At 41.2% G+C, this 12,222-nt stretch overlaps 1 protein-coding gene across 40 annotated transcripts in view; it reads left to right on the top strand.

Moving 5' to 3' along the window:
- LOC147345871 (uncharacterized) overlaps window positions 1–12,222 on the top strand; it is a 314,184-nt gene that overhangs the window by 127,771 nt on the left and 174,191 nt on the right. The window lies entirely within an intron of this gene.

Here is a 12,222-nt window from a genome sequence, read left to right as displayed (position 1 = left end):
TAGGACCAATTAGACTCCCTGGCTGAGGTGGTTTTACAGAATAGGAGAGGGCTAGGCCTACTGACAGCCGAAAAGGGAGGACTCTGCCTCTTCTTGAATGAAGAATCCTGCTTTTATGTAAACCAATCAGAAATAGTCAGGAACGTGGCCCAACAGCTAAGGGAACAGGTCATAAAAAGGAGAGAAGAACTAGCTAATTCCTGGGATAACTGGAGCAATAGCTGGAGCTGGGCATCATGGCTTCTCCTTGAACAGGTCCTCCCTTCATGCTCTTTGCAGTAGTCTTGTTTGGCCCTTGTATTCTCAATGCAGTTACCCAGTTTGTAACCTCTCAGATTGAATCCATAAAGTTACAAATGGTACTAGCTCAATATAGCCCCCTAAACAATGGGGAGCTCTGCCTGTCCTACCAAAACACGAGATGATGCTCTCTACAACGAGTGATAGAAGGGTAAAGAGGAAAAGTTAAGTTTTACATAACCTCCTGCTTGTTCTGCCTCTGTAACTCAGCTTGCTCCTTCAAAGTCTGGATCACGTAGGTCACGTAGTCTCAGAAAGTGGAGACTTAAATACTAAGAACTGGAGCTTGTCTCACTCACTCTTGTCCCGCTCTTTGCAGTTGCCGGGTCCCTGCAAACCTGCTTAATCATGCCTGTCCAGGTCAGGCATCCCCCTCCCCATCTTGACCACTGTTCCCACATATGTGAAACCCCCTAGTTTAGCAGCTCGTGTTGCCCACTATAGTAGGTCTATAAAGACTCTGTAACCCCTTTGTACAGGGCTCAGAACTCGGAGTCGTATCTCCTCTGGGCTCGCCGGTGTAATAAATCTGAGATCTCCAAGTCTCCGAGTGTGGTGCTTGGTTTCTCAGTTACTGGTTTCTGCAACACTGTTGGTTTTTGAATGGTACTGAGACTGAGATAGGAAACCACTTAAAGATTTTGTAGAGGGCAGTGACATGATCTACGTTTAGAAGAAATCCTAATACTTCCTGACAAATGAACTCCAGGGAGATTATTTGGGAGACTGGTTCAGGTCTCTTCCCTCCAACGATGGAGTAGTGGAGGTGGGGGTAACAATAGATAAGATTCTCCTGTTGGTACTTGTGATCCATTATTTACAAAGAGAATGGACTGGAAATAGGATTGACAATTTTCATGAGAGTCCTTCATCTGAATCAGAGGTAACCTAGCATATTGGTACAAGGATTCTGGAGGCAGACAGCCTGGATTCAAATCTCAGCTCCAACAGTTACTCATTGTGTGATCTGGGGCAAGCATCTTAACCTCAGCACCTGTTTTTTCTTCTGAAAAATGGAGGTACAAATGATATCTATCTCAGGGCTGTAGCAAAGATGAGATGTATTGGCTTAGTGTAGAGTTGAATCCATAGGAAGTAAAATCATTAAGATTTATACTATTATTAGAGATCTTAAAATATACTGCTTCTTAGGTACCTTCCAGGCACTTTACAAATGCCATCTCATCTACTCTTCAAACTAATCATAGGCTGTTAGGTGTCACTGTTCCTGTTTTAAGTGTAAGAGGAAGACTGGACCAGAGGTAGCCTGAAGCACTGCTCACTCCATCAGGCACAGTGGGGTGATGCACAGTGGGATTATTGCCCATTTTCAGCTCCCTGCATCTCACTCACATCCATGAATATAGTCCATTTATTAATAGTGACATATTCGCACATGCAGCATTACTGCCAGAACAAACTAGGAAACTGACTCTTAAAGGTGGATCCCGGGGTTGAGTTTGTTCACATATTTGAAGAGCTCATGGATAACCTACTGGGAAAAAGGGCCAGGGTATTAGACAGCAGAGGGACCTTTGTGATTCTCAGATTCCCACTGTCATGGCCTGAGATGGGATTCAGAGCAGCCAGAGAACCTGGTGTCCAGGAAACTGATGACAGCAGCACTTGGTCACTATGGTGACAATGGCGATGAGAAGGATGGTACAGTGACCTGGCTTCTAGTGGGACCACAGAGCACAGGGAGGGGGAAAGAGAAAATGAGAGCTGTGAGAGTCTGACTGAGAAGGCAAGCCATTTGCTGGAAAGTCACGAGGGCTGCTGAGAAGGCTCTTGTGCCCTGTATTTCAGGGCACACACCCAGGGTCACACCAGAGACCTGAGTGCCAGCGTGGCAGCGCATGTGTGCTCAGTCGTGTCCAACTCTTTGCGACACCACAGACTGTAGCCCGCCAGGCTCCTCTGTCCAGGGGATTCTCCAGGCAAGAATGTTGCAGTGGGTTGCCATTTCTTCCTCCAGGGGATCTTCCTGACCCAGGGATTGAGCCTGCATCTTCTGCATTGCAGGTGGATTCTTTCCCACTGAGCCACCTGGCGGCAGTAAAGAATAAGACAAGGCTGAGGAATCCATTCTAAAGCCTCTGCATCTCCCCCAGTGGCAGAGGCAGACCCTCTACATCCCGCCTGGGAAAACTTCTTTCACATCAAATCTACTGTAATGGCCATACCCGTGTGGATTCCTCACAAGGGCTGGCAGGTATCTGTGCTTCCTATTCCTCTATCGTTCACAGCCTCCAGGTACATAACTAGAATTCATTCCCCATGTAGGAATCAGGGACAGGTTAGTACAGGGTTTGCTCCAAGAGCAGAAAACTCGAACCACTGGAAGAGATATTGCAGCTATGTATTGTCATGATAACTCTGTAGTCTCTCATGTAAAGATAATAGAAACCAACAGAAACCCTTCTTGATTCTCTGACCCCTAGATTACAATCTATTCTGATAGAAATGGGCAAAGCGTCCTTGGACGTGTTTCCATGTTCCATCAAGGCAACAAGCCAAAAGTAATACCACGTTTCTGAGACAAAGGAGGAGATTGGTGCCATTGTCAAAGGCTGCTAACATTCAGGCTTGCACTTCCTACCACATCCCACCACAGTCCCAGTTTTAAATTGCTTTTTTTGGTCATAGCAAAAGCCAGATGGATGAGGGAAAATGACAGGAAATTATTGCAGACTTAATCAGATGGTGTTACCCATTGTAGCTGGATTTTTGAATGTGCTATCTGGATGGTAGCAAATCAATAGAGCCTCTGACACCTGGTATTCAGCTCTTGCTCTAGCAAATTCTGCCACTGTTTTCAGCAAAGAAAGCAGAAGCACTTTGCTTCTGAAAGGGACAAGAGTCTATCTTAAAAGCTTTAGAGCTGGGTCTACCCTTCCACTCCCAGCCATCATCAAGTCCAGAGATACACGGGTGACTTTGAAATCCTGCTGAACATTTCACTTTTTTGTATAATAAGATTAAGCTTCTTGGGCCCAGTGAGCAGAAGTAGCAAGTACTGTGGATGCCTTGAAAACACATGTGTGTGCCAATAGGTAAAAGACACATACCTTATTAATGAAGTTTCTCGGGTCCACTGGTTTCAGACCCATCAGTTATGCCTCTGTGCTGGGAGGGATTGGTGGCAGGAGGAGAAGGGGATGACAGAGGATGAAATGGCTGGATGGCATCACCGACTCGATGGATGTGAGTCTGAGTGAACTCCGGGAGTTGGTATTGGACAGGGAGGCCTGGCGTGCTGCAATTCATGGGGTTGCAAAGAGTCGGACATGACTGAGTGGCTGAACTAAACTGAACTGAACTGAAGGCAAGAGGCAAATTCTGCACACTGAGGCCCAGCGTGGTCCATGCTGACCAAATAGGCAGAGAAAGAAGTCATCCTATTTCCTGGGATGATTGATTTTAATTATTGGAGGACAATTGAGTTGCTGGTATATAGGAGAGGAAAGAGAAGGAGGTCTAGATCTTAGATGGGACTCACCATAGCCTGTCTAAATGCACAAGATACATGAGTTCCATCCCTGGGTTGGGAAGATCCCTTGGAGGAGGAAATAGCAACCGGCTCCAGTATTCTTGCCTGAAAAATCCCATGGACAGAAGAGCCTGGCAGGCTATATTCTCTGGGGTCACAGAGAGTCAAACATGACTAAGCAACTAAGCATGAACACATGCAATACTCCTTTGGCTAAGGGTTTAGGTCAGGCAATAGATTGATCAGTTTAACTGGAACATATTGCTTTATAATGTAAATTTGCACATGTGGCCAGTTAAGAATTCAAAGAATAATTTAGGCCCTCCCTGCTGTATTAGGAGGGAGCCCAGCATATTTTCCCTTTGAATGCATTGTTTTCAGTCTTAAGTAAGGACAGTCGTGTTTTCCTTTGAGTCACTGAAATTAGAGGTCTGATAAGCCCTCTCTGAGGTTGGATGAATCTATCAAAGTGACAAAAACTTCTTGCTGCCACTTTGGTGTAGTTTCCTGGAAACCTAAGAATACGGAAAAGATTGTTTACAACTTGTTCCAGCGGAATGATATGAATGAGACTCTGCCTCTTCCTGATATGAAACCATCCCAAAGCTGCGGTTGTTTTCCAAGGCAAGGTTGATGGCCATTCCGTTTCCCATCAGCCCACCGTGCTCCCGTCTATGAGCAAAGGTGGGAGGGGCGAGGGGAGAGAGCAGGCCTGCGGTTAGGATGGCCCAGGGGTGGAAAGGGTTTCAGTGTGTGTGTCAGGTCTCCCCAGACCGCTGTGCTTTCGCCCATTCTCTTTCATTACAGGGCACGCGGACTCTTTGGATCCCTCACTTTTCTTCCCATCGTGACTGTTTCCTGCCAACCCCATTTCTTCTTAGCCACTGTTCCTTGATTAGTGTCCCCGCATCTATTCTGAAAGTTCCCACTAACGTTGAATCTCAGAAATAAGGGATTCAGAATCTTTCTTCCCAGGGGACCTGAGATTCCTGATTCAAATAGAGCTGTTCACCCCTCCATGATCGTCCTCATCCTGTGTCGGAATATTCTCCCCGAAAAAGACAAAGCGTTCGTAAATTACAGGCCATACTTCTTCAGGTATTCTGCTTTGTTTGCCAGTTAGTGATTTTTAAGGCTTAAAATATTGGCGTTTTAAAACCTAATTGGATGATAATCGCTTAACAATATTGTGTGGGCTTCTGCCGTAGAACAGCATGAATCATCCATAGGTATAGGCGTGTCTCCTCCCTGTTGAACTTCCCCTCCACCCCCTTGGTTGTCACAGATCACTGTGTTGGGCGTCCTGTATTATACAGCAAGTTCCCACTAGCCATCTACTTTTGTCTTAGGTAGTGTGTGTGTTTCAGTGTTACTCTCTCAATTCATCCTACTCTTTCCTTCCCCCGCTGTGTCTGAAGTCTGTTCTCTAGATCTGTGTCTCTATTTCTGATGATATAATGCGGTTTTATTCTCCGAGTACAATTCTTTGCTTTTGTTTGTGAAAGACAGACGGAGAATCCAGCAAATTACACAGTACAATCCATGAAGCAGTGGATATAGAGCTTAAAATAATACCTATCACTTTCAGCTGAAATAGATTACAACTCTCCACTGTATTATCCATCAAACACATTTAATATGCCATTAGCATTTGCGGAATGATGCACTAATACGGTAAAATGGCATTGACCAAGGGTGTTAATTAGATGCTGAAAAAATTTAAATAGGTTGTTTTGTCAAAAGCAAGCCATGATTTCATCGATGTTATGAGCTCTTGATTATAGTGGCTGTGTTCTCTTGATGGATTCCTTAGTGGAAAGATAATTTGCTGATATCTACACATATCAGCCAGAGATATTATTATTTTATACGGATGAGAAGTGTCTTGGTTTAGAGAATCTGCTTAGTTGCTGTTATAGAAAATGTGTTATATCTTCTCTGACCCTGAAAAAAAGGAGCATTCTTTAGAAAACAGCTGAAAAAAATGCAAAAGATGTTGAATTGGAGGACTAAGTCTAGATGATAATAGCAAGTGGGTACTTTGGCCACCTGATTCGAAGAGCTGACTCATTGGTAAAAGACCCTGGGAAAGACTAAAGGCAAAAGGAGAAGGAGCAGCAGAGGATGAGATGGTTGGATGGCATTACTGACTCCATGGATACGAGTCTGAGCAAACTTCAGGAAATAGTGAGGGACAGGAAGCCTGGTGTGCTGCAGTCCGTGGGGTCTCTAAGAGTCGGACTCGACTGAGTGAACAAGAATGACAAGTGGATGTTTCTCTTCAATACGTAATGCAGAGAATGAGATGAGATGATGTTGTAAGATGAATGATTTAACCTCTAGCCTGATTCTACCAGGTTGCATCTCTAACTGTGTCTGAGTGGCTAGGGGAAGATTTCAGGGGAGCCCCATTCCCACTTACATGAGTACTTTGCTTCTTGCTGGTCTGTTTTACTTTTGGTCCTCTCAGCCCTGAATTGTGGTTTTGCTTTTCAGCCACAACTACAGCTGTTAATTGAACACCTTTTTCTTCATGAATATTTTCCGACTTGGCCTTATTTCAGAGACTATGATTTCTAGCTAAATGGATTGTTAGTGTAAAATATTACATTATATTTAAGAAGACTTGAAACCTTTTTAACAATGATGCCTCATAAACTATTCTCCCTGAGAAGCTTCTGATATGGTTTATTAAATGTATTTCCAGAGCATATATATGTATTTAAAACCATATTTTCAAATAAATACATATGCACATATGCAGATAGATGGTATAGATGTAGGTGTATATATACCCATTCGTTTCCCTTGTGGCACAGATGGTGAAGAATCTGCCCGCAATGCAGGAGACCCGGGTTTGATCCCTGGTTTGAGAGGATCCCCTGGAGAAAGAAATGGCAACCCACACCAGTATTCTTGCCTGGAAAATCCTATGGACAGAAGAGCCTAGTGGGCTACAGTCCATGGGGTTGGAAAGAGTTGGGGTGACTGAGCATGCATGCATGTTCACACTTAGATGTGGATATAGAGATGTAGATACAGACATGGACAGCACATCAAACATTATTTTAATGATCCCTATAAGGGAAAAAACAATTTGGGGAGAGTTGAAATTGATCCAAATGTAGTTTTGTAAGAATAAATCTCAAGCCTTTGGTATTCAATGGAGGTGTTCATTTGGAGTTCTAAATAACTTGTTACTATGAAGTATGTTTGCTTTTTTCAAGCAAGGATTGTATGAAAATGTGAATTAGTGAATTAGTATAAGTTAAAAAAAAACCACTTTGGATATAGATCCTGTAACTTTTCAACAGAGTGATCTGTCCTTAGGGAAGAAACTGAATAACTCCTGAATATACATGGGACAATGATCTTTGGTCATCTGGTTGACCTTCACAAACCAGCTTGTAGCAGACAACACAAAACCATCATTTCTCTAAGTTATGCAGTTTCCAAGCTTTCTCCATGAATTGCCATTTCCTATAACAACTACTTTGGGGAAAATGAGCAATTGTCCAATTAGATATAGACTGATACAGTCAGTTGCTACCGTCTTCTGCATTTGAAAATGGAAACTTTTGACCAAAGCCATAGGGTGAGAACAAAAAGCAACATGTGCCTGCCTCCATTAGAATGGATGAATACAAAGAAATTTTTTTATTCTTCTTCACTTCATAATTTTATGTGAGACATTATGTCTATGGGGAAAAATCTGTTTCATTTTTCAAGGTATGTTGAATTCTTTTACTGTTAATATAGTGCCAAAATAATCTAAACAAACTCTAAAATTTGAGAAAATTCCAAATTTTATCATGTTTATGATTAACCATATCCTTAGCCACTCATAAGCACAATGGTTATTTAGATATATCTTGTGGATACTTTATCTTGTTAGCTGCAGGCACTGATACACAAAGCAACTAAAAATAGTGTGTACCCAAGAATAAAAATATTATTAATAGCTTTGAAATAAAGCTTTCATGAGGCTTATATTATGGATAAATTCACTAACTTAAAAAAAGTTAAAGATATGCATTGAACTATATTGAATTGAACTAAATATGAATAATCAAGTGTAACTATGTTAATTAAAGACCTTTGAATTTTGCAATATTAGATTTCTTAGGTTAGAGAGGCCTTTATTTTTTATTTAGCAATTTCTTAAACAAGGTCTGTATGTATGATAAACCACAAAAATTCCTGTGATTTAGTAATTAGCTATATCCAAGCTCAGTTCTTGGCCTATACATAGGTATTAAATGGAAGATGATGCTTTTGATAAGAAGTAATTTTGCCGTGATATAACACAGTAGGTACATAAATCTCAGAAGATCTTATATGAGTAATAATGATTTCACATTGCTTAGCATCTATCTAGTGAGAAATTTTCAAACAAGCATATATATATATATATGCATGTATGTATTTTCAAAATATGTACATATAGTGAGTAGGGTCAGCTTCTAGTCCCATGATACTTGTGAGCCCTAAGCTTCTTACATAGAATATTATTTTTACATGAATATTAGTTTACTGTTTTTCTTACATGAATATGAATTTATCTTTATTTTTCCCTTTAGATACAACTTTCAAAAATATATAGCTGCACTAACATGTAAAGGGTATGCTTATTCCAGGGTTCTTACGTTCAGAAAACTCATAAAGTTTTAAGAGCTTTAGATACTGGAAGGATGATGTTACCATAGCAACCCATATCCGTGGCCAATCTTTCTGAATATTTAACTTAAAAGACTTAAAGATTAGGCCATTGCAGTGAGATGCAAAAATAAAGCTCAAAGTATTTATACAGTACTGGAGTAGAGTGGTTGCAAATACGTGTATTGTCCTTTTTTAGAACTCATATTGCTTGGTAGTCAATTAGATTAAACTCATTTTAACAAATGATTAAAAAGCATTTACCTTTCACTAAGTTATGCAGTAGGAATTGGGGGAAGAAACTAAATACTATTCTTAAAAGTCCCGAATGTGGCTAGAGTACCAGCTACATGTACTAGCTGTTGCGACTTGAGAGCATGTCTTGGTGGTCAGCTCTTCCATGCTCTGGAATCCATGTGTTTGGGGATAAAGAAGCAACATTCATAGAGAGGGGGACAGGCAATTGTAAAGCAGTACAAACACAGGCATGTCCTGGAATGAATGAGCACCAGGTTTCTTGGGAAAGAATTGAGCAGGTGAGAATATTAATAAAACAATGGAATAATGCTGAGCAGAAGAATTTGTTAGATGTCATGCTAAAACCCTGTAAGCTTCTTGCATGGAGCATTTGAAAGTGGAAAGGTAATACTGAAAAAATTTGGGAAAGCAATTGTTTAGTAGGACAACTGTTTACAATGAGGAAGATTTACTGAAGATAAAAGTTGAGTGTTGGTCAAGTGGAGTCAGGGATGGGACAAAAGGATTGAAAAAGAGAGTTTTCAGAATTGTGGAAGAATAAAGAGCAGAAATCAAAGATGAGGCTAACAAAGTCATCTATCTGGTTTGGTTGTCAGCTCTTCTTTACTGGAAGAAAAAAAAAACCAGAATGGAGCAGTTTGGAATTAATATTTCAGACATTTTGCATATTTGGTCAGCAGAACTGGCCTTGTAGATGCTGGGAGAAAGGGAAATTTAGTGAGGTCCGTAGGGGCATCTATATCATGGTGATGAGGGAAGGAGGTGAGAAGAAGGTATGGGGAGGCTGGAACTGTGTGGCCATCAACACTCTGGCTCAGAGCAGGAGAGGAGTCACTCAAAGGACCCTGTGTCAAGGATGCTCTCAATCTGGAACGTAAGCTCCTTCACATCACAGATTATTTTTGTACATTTTTAATCTTCAGTTCAATTCAGTCGCTCAGTCATGTCTGACTCTTTGTGACCCCATGAATCGCAGCACGCTAGGCCTCCCTGTCCATCACCAACTCCCAGAGTTCATTCAGACTCACGTCCATCGAGTCAGTGATGCCATCCAGCCATCTCATCCTCTGTCGTCCCCTTCTCCTCTTGCCCCCAATCCCTCCCAGCATCAGAGTCTTTTCCAATGAGTCAACTCTTCACATGAGGTGGCCAAAGTACTGGAGTTTCAGCTTTAGCATCATTCCTTCCAAAGAAATCCCAGGGCTGATCTCCTTCAGAATGGACTGGTTGGATCTCCTTGCAGTCCAAGGGACTCTCAAGAGTCTTCTCCAATACCACAGTTCAAAAGCATCAATTCTTTGGCGCTCAGCTTTCTTCACAGTCCAACTCTCACATCCATACATGACCACAGGAAAAACCATAGCCTTGACTAGACGGACCTTTGTTGGCAAAGTAATGTCTCTGCTTTTGAATATGCTATCTAGGCTGGTCATAACTTTCCTTCCAAGGAGTAGGCGTCTTTTAATTTCATGGCTGCAATCACCATCTGCAGTGATTTTGGAGCCTAAAAAAATAAAGTCTGACACTGTTTCCCCATCTATTTCCCATGAAGTGATGGGACCAGATGCCATGATCTTCATTTTCTGAATGCTGTGCTTTAAGCCAACTTTTTCACTCTCCACTTTCACTTTCATCAAGAGGCATTTTAGTTCCTCTTTTTAATCTTGTCTGTTTGATACACTGATTGAGGATAAGAAGAATAAGATTTATAGTATGGACTGCACTAATAAATGATGCCATATGGATGCTGGCAACGAGAATTTCTTTAACTTAGAAACAAATCTGTCAATTAAGATCAACTGTTTAGGATTTTTGCAAGTTACTTGATATTGAAGTAAGGGCATTTTTTTATATTTACCCTCCAAGTAGGGCTTTCCTAGTTTCTCAGTGGTAAAGGATCCGCCTGCCAATGCAGGAGACACAGGTTTGATCCTGGGGTTGGGAAGATCCCCTGGAGAAGGAAATGGCAAACCCACTCCAGTATTCTTGGCTGGGAAATCCCATGGACAGAGGAGCCTGGCAGGGGGTCACAAAGAGTCGGACATGGCTTAGCGACCAAAACAACAACAACCCCCCAAGTAAGTGATGGTGTTGTTAAACTCCTAAATGAAATGCAGGGAAACACTTAGGTGATATTCTTGCTAGATGAAGGTTTTGGGTTTTCTAATAGATGCTTAGATACGTGAATATTGTAGATGTATTGTAACACTATGGCATGCCCAATTTCCATGCACTGAGTTAGTTTTACTCTCAGTTAGCAGGTTTTGTGCTCTGTTGGATTTCGGTGTCACATATACCCAGTTCGGTCAATCTGTAATGCTAGAGACTGATATTTATAGAATATATTTCTCCTAACGATCCTGTCTTTGTTTCTGAAAGGATGACCCCACCTGGGTTTTCCCTTTTACATTCTATGCTCTATATCTGTGTGTGGTGCCATCAATTCATATGCATGCACACGGAGGACATGGGCATGCTTTATCTTCCTCTTATGAGGAATAAGTAGATTTGTCTTTACGAAATAGTGTGGTGGTTGATGTGGAGGCTGGAAATCCAAGATCAAGTTGCTAGTGTGGTTGGATTCTGAGGAAGGCTCTCTTGCCAGCTTGTAGAAGGTATAAATATGTGCTTTCTTCTTATGAGGATGACACTTCTATTGGCGTAGGGCCCTTCACCCTTATGGCTTTATCTACTCATTGTCTTTTAAGAAATCCTCTCTCCAAATACAGTCACGTTAAGGGTTAAGGATGCAACATGAATTTTGGGAGACACAATTCTTTCCATAGCAGTGGGAAAGTTATTGTCCTCACCTAGTGGAGTTTTTAGAAAGATACATGTGCTTTGGTAAAGGGCCCAATGTCATAGCCATAATTTACCATTGAAGAGTATAATAGATCTGATAACAATCATTTTACTGTTCATAAATATTATTTCTAAATATGTACATATTTGAAATAAACTTAGAAAAGTTTCTCCAATTTTATATGAGTAGAAAGTAGCAGCATTTCTTTAAAAAGCACATTTTTAAGAAACTACAAGAGGTAGGTTTAAGTGCAGCTTAAAAGGATTGGAGACTGGTGTGTGCAAAGATTGATTTCACAGGTGATTCCATTCAGAAGTCATCCAGGTCTTTTCACGAAGTTTTCGTAATGTTACTACCACCCATTACAAGTATGAGAAGCATTGAAGGTAAAAGGCAAGTAAATGCGATTTATCCTAGATTTTTAACCAGTACATTCTTTTTTTTTTAACTGCACAGGGAGAAAACTCTTTAGCATCTTACATGCGAGAGTGCCAATAACTCCTGTGCACTCGAAATGACATACTTTAGATTACTGTTTCTGAACTGGGTGATGTAGAATAGTCTGGATAAAACGTAACAGTATTTTTTAACACTAGTCTCATTCCCTTCTAATCTGTTGTTCATCAACTAAGGCTGAATAAATTCCGAGATGTAATGCACATTCTCTCGTATGTCTACCAATAGGTCGGGAGTATGTGATAATTAGAGTATG

This window comes from Bos grunniens, chromosome 24 (assembly GCF_055505025.1).
Source record: "Bos grunniens cultivar Pamir isolate PY7600 chromosome 24, Bosgru_T2T1.0, whole genome shotgun sequence".
In the NCBI taxonomy this organism is placed as follows: domain Eukaryota; kingdom Metazoa; phylum Chordata; class Mammalia; order Artiodactyla; family Bovidae; genus Bos; species Bos grunniens.
This window is presented reverse-complemented; position numbering and strand designations above follow the sequence as displayed.